The sequence below is a fragment of the Protopterus annectens genome, chromosome 6.part0 (assembly GCF_019279795.1).
Source record: "Protopterus annectens isolate FY-2018-M chromosome 6.part0, PAN1.0, whole genome shotgun sequence".
Taxonomy (NCBI): domain Eukaryota; kingdom Metazoa; phylum Chordata; order Ceratodontiformes; family Protopteridae; genus Protopterus; species Protopterus annectens.
The window spans coordinates 1,795,750,194-1,795,775,313 of record NC_056737.1 but is presented as its reverse complement, the minus strand read 5'-3'; positions in this window follow the sequence as shown (position 1 = coordinate 1,795,775,313).

The window sequence follows — 25,120 nt, the reverse complement described above, 5'->3', positions numbered from 1 at the left end:
AAACGGAGGGGCTTTGGGAGGGTGGCATAATGGCTAAGGTGCTTACCTTAGAAACGCAAGGTGCCAGGTTTGATTCTCAAAGGGGGTAATTGGCTAGGCTTAAAGTAGTCCATGAGGGCAGTTAGTCTAGTAATAATCCATGAATCTATGGGAACCCCTTGCTGTGAGGCTACCACAGCACCACTGCATCGTCTGTTTTTTCACTTACCACAGGGCTTCCTCCTGCCAGAAAGCAGAACTGTGGATAATGAAGCATATCAAGCAATAATTCATCAGCTCAGCTCCCAGACCAAATATGGCTGTATAAGCCTCCCTAAATGTCGTACTAAAGGATGTTAGTCTCCTTTAAAGATAAAACTTTCCTTTTCTGGTTTGGACTGCTTACTGCATGTTTTTAGTTAATGAATAATGCAATTTATTAAAAATGTGTATATTGCTTGATCCTTATAAAGGGGTCAATCTCTGAATGTGAAAGTTATTAAATGCAGTTCGAAATGTCAGTCCATATGTGTCTGTTTTTCTTTTAATATCTATATTTTTAAGTGATAGTACAAGGTTATTAGTGTGTGCTTTTGCATCTGTGCACATCTACTTTCAGGATCTGCATGTCAATTGGTACCGGCCACATGGGGGGGTCAAAATGTGAATATGATTAATATAGTAAGAACACTGCTGTTTGGCAGTGTGCCAAGAGAAGGTATATAAGTTAGGCACACCCATCGCAGAAATGGTACAATCTGAACACAAACAGACTTCTCCTGGAACTGTATAGTTGGTATTTCTAAATAGCTGTTTCTTTAATTTAACTAAATTGCACTTAGATTTAATATCAGAAGAGGCTATCATGTTAAATATATTAATGTTGTTAGATATGTCTTTTCCTAGGGAGGCAATCCTCAGTTTTATTTCATATTAAAGGACTACAAAGTAACATGGTGCAAATCACCTCGGGTCCTTTAGGCACCATATGAGCTCTTAAATACCTGTTACTTATACTTGGCATAATTAGAACCCAGTCACTGGGGATGTACAAACCAGTATATTTCTTCATGCCAGTCCAAATCCCAGATTAATCGGAAGGGTTACATCAGGAACTGCATCTGGTGTAAAATGTTTGCCAGATCTAATACGCGGACAACAATACAGATTTACAGATTTCCATACTGGATAAATTGCGGTCCAGATTAACAACAACGGACACCAGTACTGTTAGCAAACAGGGTGCTGGTGGAAATTGGGCCACTGTTGGCTGAAGAAGAAGGAGTAGAAGGGGGGAAGATATGCCAGGAGGCAGGAGGAGAGGAGGAAGGTTAGGAGTGTGGAAGTGAGTGCTGGAACTTTGAATGTTGGTGTGTGACTGATAAATAGAGAGAACTAGCTGATATAATGGAGAGAAGGAAGGTTGACATATTGTACGAGCAAGAGACCAGATGGAAGGGGAGTAAGGTCAGGTGTATCGGAGGCAGGTTCAAATTGTTCTACCATGGTGTGGATGGGAGGAGGAATGGGGTAGAGGTTATCCAGAAGGAACAATATGTCAAGAGTATTTTGGAGTGAAAAGAGTGTTGGATAAAGTGATGATTATGAAGCTGGAAATTTAAACTGTTATGATGAATGTCGTTACCACATACACTCCACAAGTTGGTCATGTGATGGATGACAAAGAAGAATTATGGAGTGAGTTGGATGAAGTGCTAGAGCATGTACCTGTGGGTGATACAGTGGTGAGTGGAGCGCTAGCGCATGTACCCGTGGGAGATACAGTAGTGAGTGGAGTGCTAGAGCATGTAGTCAGGAAGTCCTTCTATGTGACACACCTCATCATAAAAGGGTTCTCATCCAGGAAAAAAGAGGTCATTGGTCCCCTCTACATAGAGTACAACACCCCTTTTGGAATATACATCACAAGACATCTGCAGCAGCTGGCAAGGCCACAGAAGTACCTCACAAAGAGGATTACTGGTCTCAAACAAATGCCCTAAACTGACCGCCTCAAAAAACTCGAGCTTTACTCCATAGCATATCGCCTACTCCAAGGTGATCTCTGCCTAACATATAAAGCTATGTCAAATCCAGAGCTGTTGGATATGCTACACCTAAAGAAATCCCAATCCCTCTGAGCTACACACTCTAGGGACTTAAACCTTGTCACCACAATAAACAGGACATGCTGGAGGGATAGATTCATGTCCCAGAGACTTCCCATACTCTGGAACAGGCTACCCATCTATGACAAGCAAAGTTCTTCATTAGCACTCTTCAAGAAAAATCTTGATGAGTGGATGGGAAATAGGAAATACACCCCGGGGATCACTTCTGTGTCTCTGCTCGACAGTGACACAAGAAAATAACTTTCTTGGGTGGCGTAAGCCAGGGAACCTTATTGACTAGGCTCACATAGACCCTTGGGCCGATAGCGTAGTACCTACCTATGAACCTATGAACCTTTGTACCCATGGGAGATATAGTAGTGAGTGGAGCACTAGAGCATGTACCCCTGGGAGATACAGTGTTGAGTGGAGCGCTAGAGAATGTACCCGTGGGAGATGCAGTGGTGAGTGGAGTGCTAGTGCAAGTACCTGTGGGTGATACAGTGGTGAGTGGAGTGCTAGAGCATGTACCCATGGGAGATACAGTGGTGAGTGGAGCGCTAAAGCATGTACCCGTGGGTGATACAGTGGTGAGTGGCGTGCTAGAGCATGCACCCATGGGTGATACAGAGGTGAGTGGAGAGCTAAAGCATGCACCCGTGGGTGATACAGTGGTGAGTGGAGTGCTAAAGCATGTACCCATGGGAGATACAGTGGTGAGTGGAGCGGATTTCAATGGGCATGTTGGTGAAGGGAACAGAGGAGAGGAGATGAGGAGGTGATGGCCAGCTATGGTGTCAAGGAGACGAATGCAGAACGTCAGATGGTACTGAATTTTGCAAAACAGATGCACATGACTGTGGTAAATATGTATTTTAAGAAGAGGGAGAAGGACAGGGTGATGTACAAGAGTGGAGGAAGATGCACAGAGGAGGATTATATCCTATGCAGGAGGGCTAGTCTGAAGGAGATTGGCAACTGCAAATTGGTGACTGGGAAGGTGTAGTTAGGTAGCATAGGATGGTGGTCTGTAGGATAACATTGTCGATCAAGAAGAAGAGGTAGAGAGTGAAGGTAGTGCCAAGGATCAAATGGTGGAAGTTGAAAAAGGAAGACTGTAAGGTGGAGTTCAAGGAAGAGTTAAGACAGGCACTGGGTGACAGTGAAGAGTTACCAGATAGCTGGGCAGCCACAGCAGAGGTGGTAAGGGAGACAGCTAGAAAGGTGGTTGGTGTGACATCCGAACAGAGGAAGGAGGACAAGGAGACTTGGTGGTGGAATGAGGAAGTACAGGAGAGTATACAGAGGAAGAGGATGGTGAAGAAGAAGTGGGATTGTCAGAGATGAAAAAGCAGACAACAGTATAAGAAATGGGCATATGGTGAAGAGACGGGTGGCAAAGGATAAGGCATATGGAGAGTTGTATGAAAGGTGGGACACTAAGGAGGGAGAAAAGGACCTGTACCGATTGACTAGGCAGAGGGGTCAAGCTGGGAAAGATGTGCAGCAGGTTAGGGTGATACAGGATAATGAGGGAAACGTACTCACAAACGAAGAGAGTGTGTTGAGCAGATGGAAAGAGTACTTTCAGGGGCTGACGAATGAAGAGAATGAGAAAGAGAAGATTGGATGATGTGGGGATAGTGAATCAGGAAGTCCAATGAATTAATTAGGAGGAAATAAGGACAGCTATGAAGAGCATGAAGACTGGAAAGGCTGTTGGTGCAGATGACGTATCTGTGGAAGTATGGAAGTATTTATAAGAGATGGCAGTGGAGTTTTTAACCAGATTGTTTAACTCAATCTTGGAAAGTGAAAGAATGTCTGATAAGTGGAGAAGTGTACTGGTACTGATTTTTAAAAATAAGGGTGATGTGCAGAGCTGTAACTAACAGAGGGATTAAATTGATCAGCCACAGCATTAAGTTATGGGAAAGAAGCTACATTAAGAAGAGAGGTGATGATTAGTGAGCAGCAGTACAGTTTCATGCCAGGAAAGAGCACTACAGATGCGATGTTTACTCTGAGAGTGTTGATGGAGAAAAGGAGTTGCATTGTGCCTTTGTGGACTTACAGAAAGCATATGACATGGTGCCTATAGAGGAATTGTGGTATTGTTCGAGGAAGTCAGGAATGGCAGATAAGTATGTAAGGGTGGTACAGGATATGTACAAGAACAGTGTGACAGTGGTGTAGTCTCCAGGAGCAGTGACAGATGCATTCAAGGTGGAGGTGGGATTACATCAAGGATCAGCTCTGAGCTCTTTCTTATTTGCAATGGTGATGGAGAGGTTGACAGATGAGATCGGACAAGAGTCCCTGTGGACTATGATGTTTGCAGATGACATTGTGATCTGTAGTGAGAGTAGGAAGCAGGTTAAGGAGACCCTGGAGAGGTGGAGATATGCTCTAGAGTGGAGAGGAATGTAGGTCAGCAGGACTAAGACAGAATATATGTGTGTGAATGAGAGGGAGGATAGAGGAATGGTAAGGATGCAGGGAGTAGAGGTGGCGAAGGTGGATGCGTTTAAATACTTGGGATCAACAGTTCAGAGTAAAGAGTATGGAAGACTGGTTAAGAGGAGAGTGCAGGCAGGGTGAGATGGGTGAAGAAGAGTGTCAGGAGTGATTTGTGACAGATGGGTACCAGTAAGATTGAAAGGGAATGTCTACAACATTATTGCGAGACCAGATATGTTATATGGTTTGGAGATGGTGGCATTGATGAAACGACAGGAGTCAGAGCTGGAGGTGGCTGAGTTAAAGATGTTAAGATTTGCTTTGGGTGTGACGAGGATGGGCAGGACTAGGAATGGGTATACTAATGAGTATACTAAAGGGTCTGCTCAGGTTGGATGGTTTGCAGACAAAGCCATAGAGCCAAGATTGTGTTGGTTTAGATATGTGCTGAGGAGAGATGCTGGATACATTGGAAAAAGGATGCTAAGGATGGAGCTGCCAGCTAAGAGGAAAAGAGGAAGGCCTAAGATAAGGTTTATGGATGTGGTGAGAGTGGGCATGCAGGTGGTTGGTGTGACAGAGCCTGATGCTGAGGAGAGGAAGAAATGGAATCAGATGATTTGCTGTGGTGACCCATTATGGGAGCAGCCGAAAGAAGAAGAAGGTACTTGGTTTGATGAGAAATCACCAAAGATCCCTGGCAGACCACATTAACCTTTTGTCCTGCAATTTAAGGGAACAAATTCAAGGCATAAAGTGTAGGAGTGATTTCAAAGCTACATCATAGGCATAGCCATATAGCTTTGTTGCACAGAACAAAACTGAAAAAAAGTTTCATTATTACATGTTCTTAAAAATTGGAAGGGATGGTATGCAGCATCTTGCAACACAGAGTCTTCCTTGGGAGTGGTCATATTAGTCCATTATGCTTTAGTGCTTTGGGATGGCAAATATTAAACATACTGACAAACAAAAAAAGTAGTTGATACTAATGTGAGTTATGACCTCTTTAGGTACATCGGTCCTATGGACCGACCAAACTAGGAGGTTACCTCTTCCTTTACAGAGTTTTAGACTACTTTAAGATGAATACTGTGCTGACCCCAATCTAGTTTCAGGGCACTTTAACACACTGTTATGGATAACATCCCTAAATGGAGACCAAGACCAGTTAGAAACATCAGGTATATGGCAGTCATGGCTGACAGAATTTTGTCTTGTTGCTGCATTGTGAGTACTGTGATGCATGGTGAGTACTGTGATGTACAGTGAGTACTGTGATGTAGGGTGAGTATGGTGATGCACAGTGAATACAATGGTGCACAGTGAGTATTGTGATACACTGTGAGGTATCTGATGCACAGTGAGTACTGTGATGTAGTTTTAGTGCTGTGATGTATGTTGAGTATTGTGATGCATGGTGAGTACTGTGATGTATGGTGACTACTGTGATACTCTGTGAGTACTGTGATGCACAGTGAGTACTGTGATGTACAGTGAGTATAGTGATGCATGGTGAGTACTGCGATGTATGGTGAGTATGGTGATGCACAGTGAGTACTGTGATGCATGGTGAGTACTGTGATGTACAGTGAGTACTGTGATGTAGGGTAGTACTGTGATGCACAGTGAGTATGGTGATGCATGGTGAGTACAGTGATGCACAGTGAATATGGTGGTGCACATTGAGTATTGTGATACACTGTGAGTTCTCTGATGCACGGTGAGTACTGTGATGTACACTGAGTGCTGTGATGTATGTTGAGTACTGTGATGCATGGTGAGTACTGTGATGTATGGTGAGTACTGTGATACACTGTGAGTACTGTGATGCACAGTGAGTACTGTGATGTACAGTGAGTATAGTGATGCATGGTGAGTACTGTGATGCATGGTGAGTACTGTGATACACTGTGAGTACTGTGATGCACAGTGAGTACTGTGATGTACACTGGGTGCTGTGATGTATGTTGAGTATTGTGATGCACGTTGAGTACTGTGATGCATGGTGAGTAATGTGATGCACAGCGAGTACTGTGATGTTTGGTGAATACTGTGATGTATGGTGAGTACTGTGATGCACAATTAGTACGGTGATATATGGTGAATATGGTGGTGCATGGTGAGTACTGTGATGCACAGTGAGTACTGTTATGCATATCGAGTACTGTGATGCATGGTGAGTACTGTGATGCATGGTGAGTGTTGTGATACACTGTGAGTACTGTGATGCACAGTGAGTACGGTGATGCACATTGAATACTATGATGCATGGTGAGTACTGTGATGCATGTTGAGTGCTGTGATGCATGGTGAGTGCTGTGATGCACGGTGAATACTGTGATGTACAGTGAGTACTGTACAGTGAGTACGGTGAGGCATGGTAAGTACTGCACCAACAGGTGTGAGAATTCATTATTTTGCTCCCCATACCAGGACTACCATCAGACTGATTATTTGATGATTAGTAACATTTTAATTAATAAGGTGAGCACTGCAGAGATAATCCCAGAGACTCTCCCAGACCACATTTAGGTGGTGTTAGACTGCAGTAATTTCTTTCGGGTACAGATGGGAAAACAGTTTAGGGTGAACCTGCTCCTGCTGAACAGACTGGACTTCCTACAGCAGATTTCAGAATAGGTCAGGCATTACTGGCAAACAAATAGCAAAGGAAAAAGGCTAATATTTAATAAATGGGAACAATTTAAGGAAGATTTTACCAGTATGATGCAAGAATTAAACAAGCAGCAAAACAGGGGCTCCTAAAAAGGTTGGCAGTATACATTCATAAAGTACTGATCCTTCATGAAACAGTATGTAAATATTAGCTGTAGAGACTCATAGCTCCCAAACACCATTGATAGTATATAAAAAAAGATAGACATGTATAGATTTCTCTGTTAAAGCTGAAATCAGGCAAAATTTGTTACATTGGGTAAAACAAATTCAGAGCTTTAAATTATCCACCCAGAGAAAGAGGGAAAGGAAGTAGGCTGGCACTATGTCATGTAAGAAAGATGCAAAGGGACAGAAAGCAAATTCTGCCCAAAAAGTCAACCTGGCTATGAAAACTTTCTAACAAAATTTATATAAGCCTTCACCCAGCCTTTGTGAATAATGTGGCTGGAATTTAATTCAGCCATCATTTGGCTCTAGCTGACAAGCCCAGATAAACAGATGCTAAATCATGAGTTGACAACAGGGGAAATAAGGCAAGCAATCCAAGCACTGAAATCAAGGAAAATCTCATTTACCAGATGGAATTCCCACAGAGATATTTAAAATGTTTTGTATGTTTCATATTGACCTAAGTTCCTATTCTCTCCTAACTTTCTATATGGAAAGTATAACAAATTACAACTTACTCTATCAGACAATACTAACCAATAATTTTACTTTTCCCAAAGAAGGCAAGGATTTATTGGAGCTGTTTCATTGTTGCTTCCTGTAGAGGCTAACATTCTAGCCAAAGCATTAGCAAATCAGCTTGAGAAAATGATATCTACAATGTTTCATGATATGCAGCATGGATGTGTAGGAGGCCTACAGGGCATACCAGGAATACTCAGAATGTTCTAGAATCTTCAACAAATCAGCCAACACCTCCAATATCCTGTAACAGCCTTTTTATAGATTCAACAAGGCATTTGACTCCCATCACTGGGACTATCTGTGGCATCTTATAGGTTCATAGGTTCATAGGTAGGTACTAGGCTATCGGCCCTGGGGCCTATACAAGCCCAGCCAAAAAGGTACCATGGCTTTTGCCACCCAAGAAAATTATTTTTCTGTGCCACTGTCAAGCAGAGCCACAGAGGTGATCCCCGAGGTGAATTTCCTATTTCCCATCCAATCATCAAGATTTTTCTTGAAGAGTGCTAATGAGGAGCTTTGTTTGATATAGATAGGTAGTTTATTCCAGAGTATGGGAAGTCTCTGGGACAGGACTGTATCCCTATGGCATGTTCTGTTTATTGTGGTGACAAGGTTTAGGTCCCTAGAACGTGTAGCTCTGAGGGATTGGGATTTCTTTAAGTGGAGCATGTCCAACAGCTCTGGGTTTGACATAGCTTTGTATGTTAGGCAGAGATCACATCTGAGTAGGTGATATGCGACTGAGTAAAGCTGGAGTTTTTTGAGATGGTCTGCGTAGGGCATCTTTTTCAGGCCGGTAATCCTCTTTGTGAGGTATTTCTGCCGTCTTTGCAGTTGTTCTAGATGTCTTGTGAGGTACATACCAAGAGGGGCGTTGTACTCTATAGTGGGTCTAATGAGTGATGAGTAGAGGGGAACAATGACCCCTTTTTTCTGGATGAGAAACTTTTTGTGATGAGGTGTGCCATGTAGAAGGATTTCCTGACTAATGTGGTGATGTGATTATCAAAGGAGAGACTACTGTCCAAATGTGTCCCAAGGTCTCTTATCACACTTTCGGTGTTAAGTATACTACTGCCTATGTTGTAGTTCATGGGTACAGAGCTTTTACCAAAGGGGATGACAATGCACTTTTTTGCATTGAGCTTGAGGTCATGGCTTTGACACCAGGCATCTGTCTCAGTGAGGCCCTTTTGTAGGATGTCCACATCGTTAGGAGTTTTGATTATGGCTCCTAGTTTGCAGTCATCTGCGAACTTCATTAGCCAAAGACCTTTTGTGTTAGCCTGTACTTCAGAGAAGTAGATACCAAACAGGAGAGGACCCAGGACTGAACCCTGTGGTACTCCACTTGTCACTGGTCTGACATCGGATTTGGAGTCTGCTACTTTCACAGTGTGGGTTCTGTCAATGAGCCAGTTGACAACCCATCTTGTGACATAGGGATTTATACCTAGTTTAGTGAGTTTATCTATAATTCCAGAGTGGGGGATGGTGTCGAAAGCCTTGGCAAGATCTAGATAGGCTGTGTGAACCACCTTGCCCTTGTCTACGGCTTTGGTGACTGCTTCAAAGAAGTCTATCAGGTTTAGGAGACATGATCTGCCTTTTACAAACCCGAACTGGGTGGGATCCAGAATATGGAGATTACCAATGTCTTTGTTTATAAGTACCATGATGATACGTTCCATGGCCTTGCAGACCAGGCTCATCAGGCTAATGGGGCAGTAGTTCCCGGGGTCCATGGTGGCTCCCCCCTTGTGGAGTGGGATAACCATTACTATGCGCCATTCAGCAGGCACAAAGCCTGAGGTGAGGCTATGATTGAACATGGTACCTAGGTGGGGTGCCAGTTCATTCTGTAGTTCATCTAGAACGCAGCCTGGGATGTTGTCTGGTCCCATGGATGCTGTGTTCTTGGTTTTGGAGAGTGGTTTTTACCTGTGCAGCTGTGATTACAGGAACTTTGCATTCTTCCGGTATAGAGATGGGTTCTTTAGGGGGTGAGTGGGGGATAAAGTTAGCACTGAACCTATCTGCCAGGATGTTGGCAATATCAGTTGGGTCTGTATATTTAGTGCCATTGTGCTGTAACTCAGAGCAGATCTGAGTGTTGCCATTGAGATTCTTGACATAGCTATATAATGCTTTGTGGTTGTCTTTAGAATCAGTGGTGATTTTGTTTTCGTAACTAGCTTTGGAGGATTTTATCAGGGATCGCAGCTTCTTACTGAGGCTGACCAGGGAGCTCCTCCACTCGTGGCATTTTACTCTCTTTTGCAAGAATTTCTTCCTTCTGTTGTACAGTTTGTTTATGGCAGGGGACCACCAGATTGGCTTCCATTTTTTGGAGGATAGAGTCTTGGTTCTGTTTGGGATAGCATGATCCATGCACTCATGTAAGTGCTTATAAAGTGCAATTGTGTAGGATTCAGTAGTTGTAACTGTATTGTCCATCTGCATGGGTGTCATGAAGTTCACCACTTCTGTCTTAAGAAGCATGAAGTTGGCTTTGGAGAACTTTTTTACCATGGTTTCCTTAATGGGGTGTGGAGGCAGGATGTGGATATCTAGGGTAATTAGCTTATGGTCGGATCGGACCAATGAGGCATTGACTTCAGGTGTGGAACACCGGTCACTCATATTGGTAATGACTAGATCTAGGATATTGTTGCCCCTGGTGGGGGTGCGGATAAGTTGATCCAGGGCATTGGAGTTTATGAATTCCAGAAAGCGTTGAGTGAAGGAGTTGGTACATGAGTAGTTTTCCCAGTTAATGGTGGGGTAGTTGAAATCGCCCATTATTAGGGTGTTTGGTTGAACCCTAATATTTTCCAGTACATCAAGAAAAGAGGAGTGGGAATCCTGGGGCATGGTGGGTGATCTGTAGCAAGCTACAATTTGGATTACAGTTTTTGCCCAGAGTTACTGTGATGCATGGTGAGTACTGTGATGCATGGTGAGTATTGTGATACACTGTGAGCACTGTGATGCACAGTAAGTACGGTGATGCACAGTGAGTACTGTGATGCATGGTGAGTACTGTGATGCATGGTGAGTGCTGTGAGGCATGGTGTGTGCTGTGATGCATGATGAGTACTGTGATGTACAGTGAGTACTGTACAGTGATTACGATGATACATGGTGAGTACTGCACCAACAGGTGTGGGTGAGAGAATTCACTTATTTTGCTCCCCATACCAGAACTACCATCAGACTGATTATTTGATGATTAGTAACATTTTAATTAATAAGGTGAGCACTGCAGGGATAATCCCAGAGAGTTCCTCAGACGACAGTCGGGTGGTGTTAGACTGCAGTAATTTCTTTGGGGTACAGATGGGAAAACAGATTAGGGTGAGCCTGCTCCTGTTGAACAGACTGGACTTCCTACAGCAGATTTCAGAATAGGTCAGGCATTACTGGCAAACAAATAGAAAAGGAAAAAGGCTAATATTCAATAAATGGGAACAATTTAAAAAAATATTTTACCAGTATGATGCAAGAATTAAACAAGCAGCAAAACAGGGGCTCCTAAAAAAGGTTGGAAGTATAAATTCATAAAGTATTGACCCCAGTTCGGGTTTGTGAAAGGCAGATCATGCCTCCTGAACCTGATCAACTTCTTTGAGGCAGTCACCAAAGCCGTGGATGAGGGTAAGGTGGTTCACACAGCCTATCTTAACCTCGCCAAGGCCTTCAACACCATCCCCCATTCTGGAATTATAGCTAAACTCACTAAACTAGGTATAAATCCCTACATCACAAGATGGGTTGCCAACTGGAGCACTGACAGAACCCACACTGTAAAAGTTGCAGATTCCAAATCTGACCTCAAAGCAGTGACAAGTGGAGTACAACAGGGTTCCATCCTGGGACCTCTCCTGTTTTGTATCTACTTCTCTGAAGTACAAGCTAACACAGAAGGCCTCTGGCTAATGAAGTTCGCAGATGACTGCAAACTAGGAGCCATAGTCAAGGTGCCAAATGATGTGGACATCCTACAGAAGGGCCTCACTAAGACAGATGCCTGGTGTCAGAGCCATGGCCTCAAGCTCAGTGCCAAAAAGTGCAGTGTTATCCCCTTTGGCAAAAACTCTGTACCCATGAACTACCACATAGGCAGCAATCTACTTAACACCGAATGCATGATAAGAGACCTTGGGACCCAGGTGGACAGTAGTCTCTCCTTTGATAGTCACATCATCACAGTAGTCAGGAAGTCCTTCTACATGGCACACCTCATCATAAAACGGTTCTCATCCAGGAAAAAAGAGGTCATTGTTCCCCTCTACTCGTCACTCATTAGACCCATTATAGAGTACAACGCCCCTTTTGGAATGTACCTCACAAGACATCTGCAGCAGCTGGAAAGGCCACAGAAGTACCTCACAAAGTGGATTACTGGCCTCAAACAAATGCCCTACACTGACCGCCTCAAAAAACTCCAGCTTTACTCCGTAACATATCGCCTACTCTGAGGTGATCTCTGCCTAACCTATAAAGCTATGTCAAACCCAGAGAAGTTAGACACGCTACACCTAAAGAAATCCCATTCTCTCTGAGCTATATGTTCTAGGGACCTAAACCTTGTCACCACAATAAACAGGACACACTGGAGGGATAGATTCCTGTCCCAGAGACTTCCTATACTCTGGAACAAGCTACTCATCTATGTCAAGCAAAGTTCTTCATTAGCACTCTTCAAGAAAAATCTTGATGAGCAGATGGGAAATAGGAAATACACCCCGGGGATCAATTCTGCGTCTCTGCTAGAAAGTGGCACAGGAAAATAACTTTCTTGGGTGGCGTAAGCTATGGAACCTTGCTGGCTAGGCTTACATAGGCCCTTGGGCTGATAGCCTAGTACCTACCTATGAACCTATTAGCTCTAGAGACTCATAGCTCCCGAACACCACTGATAGCATAAAAAAAAAGAAGATAGAAATGTATAGATTTCTCTGTTAAAGCTGAGATCGAGCAAAATTTGTTACATTGGGCAAAACAAATTCAGAGCTTTAAATTATCAGCCCAGAGAAAGAGGGAAAGGAAGTACGCTGGCACTATGTCATGTAAGAAAGATGCAAAGGGACAGGAAGTAAACAATGCCCAAAATGTCAACCTGGCTATGAAAACTTTCTAACAAAATTTGTATAACCCTTCACCCAGCCTCTGTGAATAATGTGGCTGGAATTTAATTCAGCCATCCTTTGGCTCCAGCTAACAAGCCCAGATAAACAAATGCTAAATCAGGAGCTGACAACAGGGGAAATAAGGCAAGCAATCCAAGCACTGAAATCAAGGAAAATCTCATTTACCAGATTGCATTCCATAGAGATATTTAAAATGTTTCAAATGTTCCATGTTGACCTAACCTCCTTTCCTCTCCTAACTTTCTATATGGTAAGTAAAACAAATTACACCTTACTCTAGCAGACAATACTAGCCAATAATTTTACTTTTCACAAGGAAGGCAAGGATTTACTGGAGCTGTTTCATTGTTGCTTCCTGTAGAAGCTAACATTCTAGCCAAGGCATTAGCAAATCAGCTTGAGAAAATTATATCTACATTTATTCATGATATGCACCATGGGTGTGCAGCGGGCCTACAGGGCATACCAGGAATACTCAGAATGTTCCAGAATCTTCAACAAATCAGCCATCAACTCCAATATCCTGTAACAGCCTTTTTATAGATTTAACAAGGCATTTTGACTCCCATCGCTGGGACTATCTCAGGCATCTCCTAGCAAATATGGGATTTCCTGAATCGTATATAACCTGGTACCAATTATTATATGTAAATCCTATATGGCCAATGTAGCGAAAATAATACCAGCTCCCTGACCTTTAAATTGTTTACAAGCCCCAAGAAAGCTGCCCACTTTCTCCACTCCCCATTGTCCTAGCTGTAGAAGTCCTTAGTCTTTATATTTATTCATTTATTTATTTATTTTTATTTTACATTTGTTAACCGGGAAAGTCCGATTGGATACAGGTCCATTTTCAGTGGAGGCCTGGGGAGAAAAGCTCCAAATGTACAAAAACAAGTGTAAATACAGTGAAATTATTACAGTGAGTTATCACAAAACAGAGATTTGTTTAACGATATGTACAAACAGGTACATGTTTTTCTCACATACACAGCAAAGGTTGGAAGCAAGTAGCTGAGAAAGAAACTAAATATTTCATCTGAAAAAGGAAAACACATATATTAAAGTGGTTATAACACATGGTGTAATGTTAACTTTAAATCTTTCCAGTAGGTGGGTGATACACAGAATTTTAAACAGTTAGAGTCAGAGCTTTATTCCTGTAATGAGGTTCTCATTTATGAATTATGTTTGAGTGGGGGTTAGTCAGGGTTTGTACAGGGACAAAGCCACTGCATTCTAATTCTTTCCTTTTAAACTAATAATTACTCTGAAACTCATAATATTACCCTAGAGCAGCAAAATACGATATTATTACAAATAAAATTTATGCATATTGCATATTGACCATTTCTTGTATATTACCCATTGATGCTTACTGCTAATGTTATCTTCACTTATTATTGTACTTGAATATATATATATATATATATATATATATATATATATATATATATATACACACATAAAAAAGTTATGTTTTTATTACAATTGTAGTTTTTAGTTTGATCTGTTTTGACTTTTGTATTTTTTTTTATTTGATCTGTTATGACTTTTATATTTCTTTGTATGTCTTTCTTGGTGATTTTCTCCCCGGGCCTCTACTAAAAATGCACATGTATCCAGCTAGACTAGTCCGGTCAGCAAATGTAAAATAAAATAAAAATACATTTTTAGGTATTTCCTAAGGGATTTTTTGAATTGGGATAAGGAGGGGTCAGTGGTGAGTTCAGCAGGAAGTAGGTTCCAGTTTTTACCAGCAGAGTTGGAGAATAGTGATTCACCAGCTGAATTGTTGGTTTTAACAGTTTGCACTAGCAATTATTTGGAAGAACGAAGGGATTTTAGGTTACTGTAGGGGGTAATAATATTTTTCTCTATGGGTGTACTGTCTGGTTGGTAGAGGATTTTGTGAACAACTATTAGTTGGTTATATTGCAGTTGATAGGGTAGTTCAAGCCAGTCTAACGATTGAAGGTTAAGGCAGTGATGGGTTCTATAAGCTGATCCTGTGGCAAATCTGGCAATGTTATTGTAGCACCTAGTAAATTTATTGAGGTTTGATTTGTTTAGGTTTACAAAGATGGATGAGGCATAAAGAAGGGTCGATAGCAGATGTGTACGGGCAATAACAGTTCTAGCAGATGGGGTTAGGAATGGTTTAACCCTGTATAAAGAGCCTGATGTTTTATTAACTGTTTTAATGGTTTTGTCTATGTGAGCATCAAACTTGAGGTTGTTGATGATGATCACTCCCAGTAGTTTAGTACTAGGTTCTAGGGAAATTATGGTACCATTGTTAGCGGTGCAGCGGTAGCATTGTTGTCTCACAGCAAGAGGTTCTCCCATTCGATTCTTGGCAGGAGCACCTTCTGTTTGGAGTCTATATGTCCTCCCTGCGGTCGAGTGACACTCGAAAGACATGCGTGAATGGGCTTGACTTCTTTGAAGCTTGGGCATCAAGCTGGCACCTCGGCACCATAAAAATCTACTGCCAATCATTAGCAGACCGGAGTTCCACTGTGGCAACCCCCAACCGGGAAAAGCCGAAAGAAGAACAAGATTGTTAGATATTATGGTGAGAGGTGGTGAGGGGACCTAGCGAGTGGGGGAGAAGAGTAATAGTTTGGTTTTATTTGGCTTTAATAGTAGTTGGCAACCAGTGAGCCAGTTCTCTACTTTGTTGAAAGTGACTTGGGACAAGGATTGTAAATTTGTGGGGGAGGTGGCAGAGCAGATTAGGCTTGAGTCATCTGCATACTGAATACAAGTTGCATCAGGGATAACTTTGTACAGGTCATTAATGAATATGGAGAATAGGAGGGGACCTAATATATATCCCTGTGGGACTCCAAGGGTGACTGGTAAAATGGATGATAGGTTATTCTTCCATAGTACAGCTTGTTGTCTGTCACTTAGGTAAGAATGAAACCAGGTAATTGCTAGGTTATCTATGGAGAGTGATTTTAATGTGTTTAAGATTAGCTGGTGATTTACCATATCAAATGCCTTGGATAGGTCAAGGAAGAGGGCTGAGGAGAGCTTGTTGTCATTACGGTTTTGATTTATTGTATGGGAGAAGGAGAAAAGAGCTGAGGTTGTACTATGGCAGGGTCTAAATTCATGCTGGGAGGGGACTAGGAAAGTATTTTGATTCAGATAGGCAAGAAATTGCTTGTGGATACATTTTTCCAATATTTTAGTCAAGGGAGACAGAATGGCTATATGCCTATAATTTGAAAGTTCAGTGGAATCTCCCCCTTTATGAAGAGGAACAATGTGGGAGATTTTCCAGATGTGGGGGATATAGGCTTCGTGGATAGTTCTATTGATTAAAATTGATATGGGGTATGCTGTTTAATTAGTGGCTTTTTGGAGATATTCTGCAGGTAGTAGGTCTGCTGAAAGGGTGATGGGTTTCAGTTTTTTAAGTAGGAACTTAATAAAAGATGTTGGTACTAGATCAAGCTTAAAGGGGATCTTATTATCAGATGTGGGGTTGATGGTACTTGGGGTATAGGGAGATAGCTTACTGGCTAGGGATTATACGGTTTCTGTAAAGAAAGTGCTAAAGGTGTTTGCAACAATTTTAGAAGGTTGTTGGAGGGTAGTTAAGGGGGTAGGGGTAGTTAATTGGCCTCGGTGGAAAAGTTTGTTTATGCCTGACCAGAATTTTTGTGGTTGATTTTGATGCTTTTGTTGCAGATTACAGTAGTAATTCTTTTTGTCTAGCATAATAGACTTCTTTGTATCATTTCTCAGCTGTTAATATATAAGGTGGTCTTTTGGGGACTTTGTGGTTCTCCAGGAGGTCCACGCTTTGTTTCTGCTAATAACTTTTTGTCTTGTATCATTGGGCAGCCATGGTGCTACTTTGTTATTGGTTCTGATAGTGTGTGGGGTAGCATGGTTATCCAGAATAACAAGAAATGTAGAGTTAAATTATGAGACCGCTTCATCTAGTGGAAGTAGCCATAGGTTGGACCAGTCACATGTATTAAGTTCATTCTGAAATTTAGTCTGAATAAAGTTCTTACAACTTCTAATGGTTTTAAAGGTAGATTGTTGAGGGATGTCATTTCTTTTTCTGATTATATAGGTCAGGAAGTGATCACTAAAGTCCTCAGGTAGGGTGCCTGTTTTATATATCTGGGGTAGGTTATTTATTATTATCCAGTCTAGGATACTTTCTTTTTTGTTAGGCGTATTGATTCTGGTTGGGGAAGATATCATCTGGGAGAAGCCATGCAAATTTATATGGGTGGAGGGGAAGTCTGAAGAGCAAGTATTCCAGTCGATATTAACATCCCCGAGAATAATAGTTTCCTGGGGGCAGTTAGTAGACAGCCATTGGAAGATACCCTCCAAGGTATTTGTGTTGTCACCTGGGGGAATATAGATACATGCAATGATTATAGATTTGCGTTTGTTGAGTTGGACCTTTGTGATGAGTATTTCTGCATTGTTAGTAAACAAGGCATTTGGGGTACTAGTTTTGGATACTTCCAGAGTGGATTTATACAAGATGGCTACACCCTCTCCTTTCTTAGAGATGCAATCAAGTCTTAATATATTGTACCCTGGGGGTATAATTTCATTATCAGTGGTAGTGGGCTTGATCCAGGTCTCGGTAAGGCATAGTATATCAGGGGAGTGGACCTCCAGGAGGGCATGTAAGTAGTGAATTTTCTTGTTTATACTTCTAATGTTTAGGTGGCACACTAGGAGTGAGTTGGGGGCATTATTTGAGTTTCGTAGGCTAGTATGGGTGTTATTTGTGGGGCTGATAGTAACAGGGGGGGGTTGGGCGTGGGTTAGGGTGAATGTCACCATCCACTATGAGGTTAGGTAGTAATCTAATAGCAAGTTTCTGGAGTTTTAATAAGAGTTTGTGGTAGTATTTAGTTCTAGGATTAATATATGAAGCATGAATGGGATGTGAGTTTTTGCATTAGAAGAGTTTGATGAGACGTGGGGTAGTGGTTGGTTAGAATTATGTTCATAGGTTCATAGGTAGGCACTAGGCTATCGGCCCAAGGGCCTACATAAGCCAAGCCAACAAGGTTCCCTGGCTTATGCAACCCAAGAAAGTTATTTTCCTGTGCCACTGTCGAGCAGAGGCATAGAAGTGATCCCTGGGGTGTATTTCCTATTTCCCATCCACTCATCAAGATCTTTCTTGAAGAGTGCTAATGAAGAACTTTGCTTGACATAGATGGGTAACCTATTCCCAGAGTATGGGAAGTCTCTGGGACAGGAATCTCTCCCTCCAGCATGTCCTGTTTATTGTGGTGACAAGGTTAAGGTCCCTAGAGCGTGTAGCTCTGAGGGATTGGGATTTCTTTAGGTGTAACATGTCCAACAGCTCTGGGTTTGACATAGCTTTATATGTTAGCTGAGATCACCTCAGAGTAGGTGATATGCTATGGAGTAAAGCTGGTGTTTTTTGAGGCGGTCAGTGTAGGGCATTTGTTTGAGGCCAGTAATCCTCTTTGTGAGGTACTTCTGTGGCCTTTCCATCTGCTGCAGATGTCTTGTGAGGTACATTCCAAAAGGGGCGTTGTACTCTATAATGGGTCTAATGAGTATCGAGTAGAGGGGAACAATGACCTATTTTTTCCTGGATGAGAACCCTTTTATGAAGAGGTGTGCCATGTAGAAGGACTTCCTAACTATAGTGGAGATGTGACTATCAAAGAGAGACTATTGTCCACCTGAGTCCCAAGGTCTCTTATCACGCATTCGGTGTTAAGTAGATTGCTGCCTATGTGGTAGTTCATGTGTACAGAGTTTTTACCAAAGGGGATGACACTGCACTTTTTGGCATTGAGCTTGAGGCCATGGCTCTGACACCAGGCATCTGTCTCAGCGAGGCCCTTCTGTAAGATGTCCACATCATTTGTGGACTTGACTCTGGCTCCTAGTTTGCAGTCATCTGTGAACTTCATTAGCCAGAGGCCTTCTGTGTTAGCCTGTACTTCAGAGAAGTAGATACCAAACAGGGGAGGTCCCAGGATGGAACACCGTGGTAATCCACTTGTCACTGCTTTGAGGTCAGATTTGCAGTCTGCAACTTTTACAGTGTGGGTTCTGTCAGTGATCCAGTTGGCAACCCATCTTGTGACATAGGATTTATACCTAGTTTAGTGAGGTTTATCTACAATTCCAAAATGGGGGATGGTGTTGAAAGCCTTGGTGAGGTCAAGATAGGCTGTGTAAACCACCTTACCCTCATCTACGGCTTTGGTGACTGCCTCAAAGAAGTTGATCAGGTTCAGGAGGCATGATCTGCCTTTCACAAACCCGAAGTGGGTGGGATCCAGAGTTTGGAGGTTGCCAATGTCTTTGTTTATGAGTTCCATGATGATACGTTCCATGGCCTTGCAGACCAGGCTCGTCATGCTAATTGGTCAATAGTTCCTGGGATCAGTGGTGGCTCCCCCTTTGTGGAGTGGGATAACTGTTGCTGTGCACCATTCAGTGGGCACAAAGCCTGATGTGAGGCTATTATTGAACATGGTGCTTAAGTGGGGAGAAAGTTTGTTCTGAAGTTCATGTAAAATGCAGCCCGGGATGTTGTCTGGTCCCATGGATGCTGTGTTTTTGGCTTTAGAGAGTGCAGCTTTTACCTGCGTAGTTGTGATTACAGGGACTCTACATTCTTCCTGTATAGATATTGGCCCTGTAGGGGGGTGAGAGGGGGGTAAAGTTAGCACTGAACCTATCTGCCAGGATGTTGACAATATCAGTTGGTTCTGTAATTTTCTTGCCTTTGTGTTGTAACTCAGAACAGATCTTGGTGTTGCCATTGAGATTCTTGATATAGCTATAGAATGTTTTGTGGTTGTCCTTGGAATTAGTGGCGATTTTGTTTTCATAGCTAGCTTTGGAGGATCTTATTAGGGATCTCAGCTTCTTACTGAGGCTGACCAGGGAGCTCCTCCACTCATGGGATTTTACTCTCTTTTGCAACAGTTTCTTCCTTCTGTTGTACAGTTTGTTTATGGCAGAGGACCACCAGATTGGCTTCCTTTTTTTGGAGGATAGTGTCTTGGCTCTGTTTGGGATAGCACGATCCATGCACTCGTGTAAGTGCTTATAGAGTGCATTTGTGTAGGATTCAGCAGTTGTAACTGTATTGTCCATCTGCATGGGTGTCATGAAGTTCACCACTTCTGTCTTAAGAAGCATGAAGTTAGCTTTGGAGAAATTTTTTACCGTGGTTTCCTTAATGGGGGGTGGGGGTGGGATGTGCATATCAAGGGTGATTAGCTTATGGTCAGATTGGACAAACGAGGAGTTGACTTCAGGTGTGGAACACCGGTCACTCATGTTGGTAATGACTAGGTCTAGGATATTGTTGCCCCTGGTGGGGGTGTGGATAAGTTGATCCAGGGCACTGGAGTTTATGAATTCCAGAAAGCGTTGAGCTAAGGAGTTGCTACACGAGTAGTTTTCCCAGTTAATGGTGGGGTAGTTGAAGTTGCCCATTATTAGGGTGTTTGGTTGAACCCAAATATTTTCCAGTACATCAAGAAAAGAGGAGTGGGAATCCTGGGGCATGATGGGGGATCTGTAGCAAGCTACAGTTTGGATTGCAGTTTTGCCCACAGTTAATTGCACTTGGATAACCTCGGGCGCATTATGCTGAGCAACTAGCCTGGAGGTGTGTATATCCTTAATGAATATGGACACACCTCCACCTTTGATGTTTCAGTCCGGGTTACATGGCTGAAAAGTGTGGTATAAGTTATAGCCTGGTAGTGCAGGGGTGCTCTTTGGAGCCTTGAACCAGGTCTCAGTCACTGCACAGCTATCGATGTTCTCCATTTTAAGGAGTGCATTGAGTTGGTGCATTTTGAGATTTAGACTTCTAGCACTGAGTAGCATTACCCTCAGTTTTTGCTTGCCTGTTCCTGTTATGGTGGTGAATTTGTTATTTGAACCTTGCCTAAAAAAGGCACTATAGGGGCAGCAAGAGCCTTAGCCAGTATCCAGAATCCCAGGGGCGACGGGCGCAGGCCGTCTGTGGCAAAGCATTGTGGTCTGTCGACCATGTTATCCCAAGCAGACAGATACTGGATCCCCTTAGAATGACACCAGAAGCTTAGCCAATTGTTGAAGTCAATCATTTTGTCCTTGTACTGCGGTATCATTCTGGGCGATGGCAGAATGCTAATCAGGGCTAGGGTCATACCTGCCTGGGCTACAAGATCCATGTCTCTTTTCATGTAGTCTAAGGAGGTACGTCTCAGGTCATTCACACCAACATGGACAATGACAGAGTCATATTTGCACTTGTTGTGGAGTGACCTGAGTGTGTGGGTTATGTGGTGGATCCTGGCACCCGACAGTAACCTTCTCCTTGTTTAGCCTGGTGAGTGGGACATCAGTCTGCCTGACTATAGAGTCACCTATGACTAGTGTGTTGGGTATGTTGTTTTGCCTTATTGGCTGTGGTTGAGTGGCACACTGAGTCTGTAGGCTGTGTGTCATTTGGGTTGTGTTGGGGATGGAGGCTGCTTGCGTTTCTGCTTTGGAGGTCTCTGTTGCTTAGACAAATTATCATTGAGAGCCTCCGCAAATGTTTTTGTGTTACTATGTTTGGATTTTGGTGGTGTAGATTTAGTGAGACTATGTGATGAGTGTGGTGTGGTGCAAATGTTTACCTTCTCCTCATGACTGTCAAGTTTAGTCTTGGTTGGAGAGAGAGCTTTACCTCCAGTTTAGCTAGATAAGTGCTTCTCTCACAGGTTGTAGTGTTGGTTGGTAGGAGGAGAGGGTTGTCTGTGTACATGAGGCAATTTCTACATCGCCTTAAGATGCCCAGATTCATCAGATAGACAAGAGAGAACACTGGGAGCTGACACTTGGACATGCCTGAATAAAAAAATATTTTCCTCTAGATACATGAGGAAAGTGAGTACAAGACTTGTTTTTCTCTAAGTAAGTGAGAAAAGTTAGTACAAAAACTGTTTTCCTCTAGGTAATGAGGAAGATTGAGTGCTATAGTAATCAGTAGCTTATTTAGTGCTTACAAGTTCTGAACAAATGCTGAGCATGTATAAGCAAATTTAAGTGCTAAAACTAAGAATCTGTATCTGCACTAGACGAGTTACATGACAGAAACAAGTGCAAATGCAGGCTTTGAAATCAGAAAGTTGAGAGAGATGGAAGAGATTGCCCAAATGGCCAATAACTACAATTTCTGGGCCAGAACCACTCCTTATGTGGTAGACAGGTTACCTAGTGCTTACCACTCCCACTGATAAGCTAGAAGGCCTCCCTCCAACACAGAAAGGCTTGGGGGGGGGGGCAGGCTCAGAAGCTTACATACAGTCCTGGATACAGCAATTCTGTATCTGGAACACTAGTTACAGGAAAGGTAGGAAACAGGCTTACAGTTTTTTTTCTTTCTTTTTTTTTTTTTACAGAAAAGTAGCAAAAATAGTAGTAAAAACAATTCACATGCAGTGCAAGCTAGCACACTTGAGTATGTAGCAATATTAGACCAAACACAGTTTAAAAAATGCAATCAAATTGAAAAGGACTAAAAGCAAGTGCAGAAAGAGTTTATTAGGTAGAAGTAAAGAGATGGGACTGGGGGAGTGTCCCTGATCAAATCTACAGTGGGGTGGGCAACTGTAAAAGCCACCAAATTTAAACTACAAACCAAAAATAGGGAGGGTGGGTGAGACAAAACAGTTTCAACAGAGATCTAAGCAACAACTAACAGTACAAACTGTAAAACCAAAAATATATACTCAGCTCTGTATATTTGCAGATAGTCTGGAAGGCAGTCTCTCAGAACACAGGTTCCAGCAATTAAATGCAGGCTGTTACTAACAGGTCACATTAAGTGATCCATGAGTTAGATAACACACAAGGTGTAAAAGCCAGTTATACCAACTGAAGACACGGCAGATAATGGGGGTGGGGAAAACAGTTTCAACAGAGATCTAAGCAACAACTAACAGTACAAACTGTAAAACCAAAACAATATACTCAGCTCTGTATATTTGTAGATCAGTCTCTCAGAACAGTGGGAGAACAGTTTCAACAGAGATCTAAGCAACAATTAACAAACCCTATAACCAAAAAAAATATATATATATTCAGCTCTGTATATATGCAGATAGTCTGGAAGGTAATCTCTCAGAACACAGGTTCCAGCAATTAAATGAAGGCTGTTACTAACAGGTCAAATGAAGTGATCCTTGAGATAGATAACACACAAGCTGTAAAAGCCAGTTATACACACTGAGGACACGGCATAAAATGGGGGTGGGTGGTGGGAAAACAGTTTCAACAGAGATCTAAGCAACACCTAACAGTACAAACTGTAAAACCAATAAAATACTCAGCTTTGTATATTTGCAGATCACTCTCTCAGAACAGTGAGACAACAGTTTCAACAGAGATCTAAGCAAACATTAAACTCTATAGCCAATATATATATATATATATATATATATATATATATATATATATATATATATATATATACTCAGCGCTGTGTATTTGCAGGTAGTCTGGAAGACAGTCTCACAGAACACAGGTTCCAGCAATTAAATGCATGCTGTTACTAACAGGTCAAATTAAGTGATCCTTGAGTTAGATAACATACAAGCTGTAAAAGCCAGTTATACCAACTGAAGACATGGCAGAAAATGGGGGTGGGGGTGGGGAAAACAGTTTCAACAGAGATCTAAGCAACAACTAACAGTACAAACTGTAAAACCAAAAAAAAAAATACTCAGCTCTGTATATTTGCAGATCAGTTTCTCAGAACAGTGAGACAACAGTTTCAACAGAGATCTAAGCAACAATTAACAAACTCTATAACCAAAAAAAAAATATGCGGCTGATTAGTAGTACTGGTTTTAATTCTAGGGTAGTGGGTGCCAGGGAGGTGTTGGTATTCATAGGCTGTGAGAAGATAAAGAATTATAAGTAGGGGTATTAGGCAGTAAATAGGATTAGAGTTTGAAGATTTGTGAAAAGTATGCGGAGGCATTGGAGGGGTATTTGAGTAATGCTTGTTTAATATAGAGTTGGGGTGTTTATACTTAGCATATAGTGAGAGACTGGATAGAGTTGGAGTAATAGGGCTGGGTCCTGTGAATGATTGGTTAATGCTGATTGATTCTGATGAGTGGGAGCAGTGTCAGATGAGGGGGAGTGGCAAGGTGATAATAAGTGTAGGACACCTGGGGATGGGTGAGAATTGGGGGTAGTGTAGGGGAGTAGAGTGAGCCGGCAGAGTGGACGGAGCACGTAGAGCCAAAAGAAGAAGATCGAGAGAACAATCAATCAGTGGAGTGCTGAAGTCTGAAGGTAAGTGTGTTGAGATATATAAGAAGGTAAGAGGCTTAAAAAAAGATAGAAGTGGGATTATAGCAGAGTGATATAAGGAAATATTTGTATGGTTATACTGGGACCACAGTGTGAAAGAGAACAATAATAAAGAGATGACTAAGAACTGTGTTAGGGGGATTCGATGAAGAAGAGGTAAAGGGATTGAGAGACCATAAATCTTTCTTTCCCTGAGCATCGTTGGCTGTTGGGCGTCTGGAGATAGAGGCTTATCCTGGGACTGTGAGTAATTGTTGGAAAGTGTATCATAACTATCAATTGCACTGTTTTATGCCAGTAATGAAGTCGTATCATAAATGCAGTCTTGAAGTCTATGTGTACTGATTGACCTTTTAAGGTTTTTCCTATTGAATGGCTGACTTATACAACACACCTAGTGGTCACTTGTTAAACCCAAGCAAACTTTTTTTCCTGCCTACCATCCTCCTGGAAATAAAGGAACCTCAACAACTGAGCCCATGCCTTTCACTACCAAGGGAAACCAACTTTCTATGAGACTTTAATAGTGGTCACTTGTTAAACCCAAGCAAACTTTTTTTCCTGCCTACCATCCTCCTGGAAATAAAGGAACCTCAACAACTGAGCCCATACCTTTCACTACCAAGGGAAACTGACTTACTATGAGACTTTAATAGTGGTCACTTGTTAAACCCAAGCAAACTT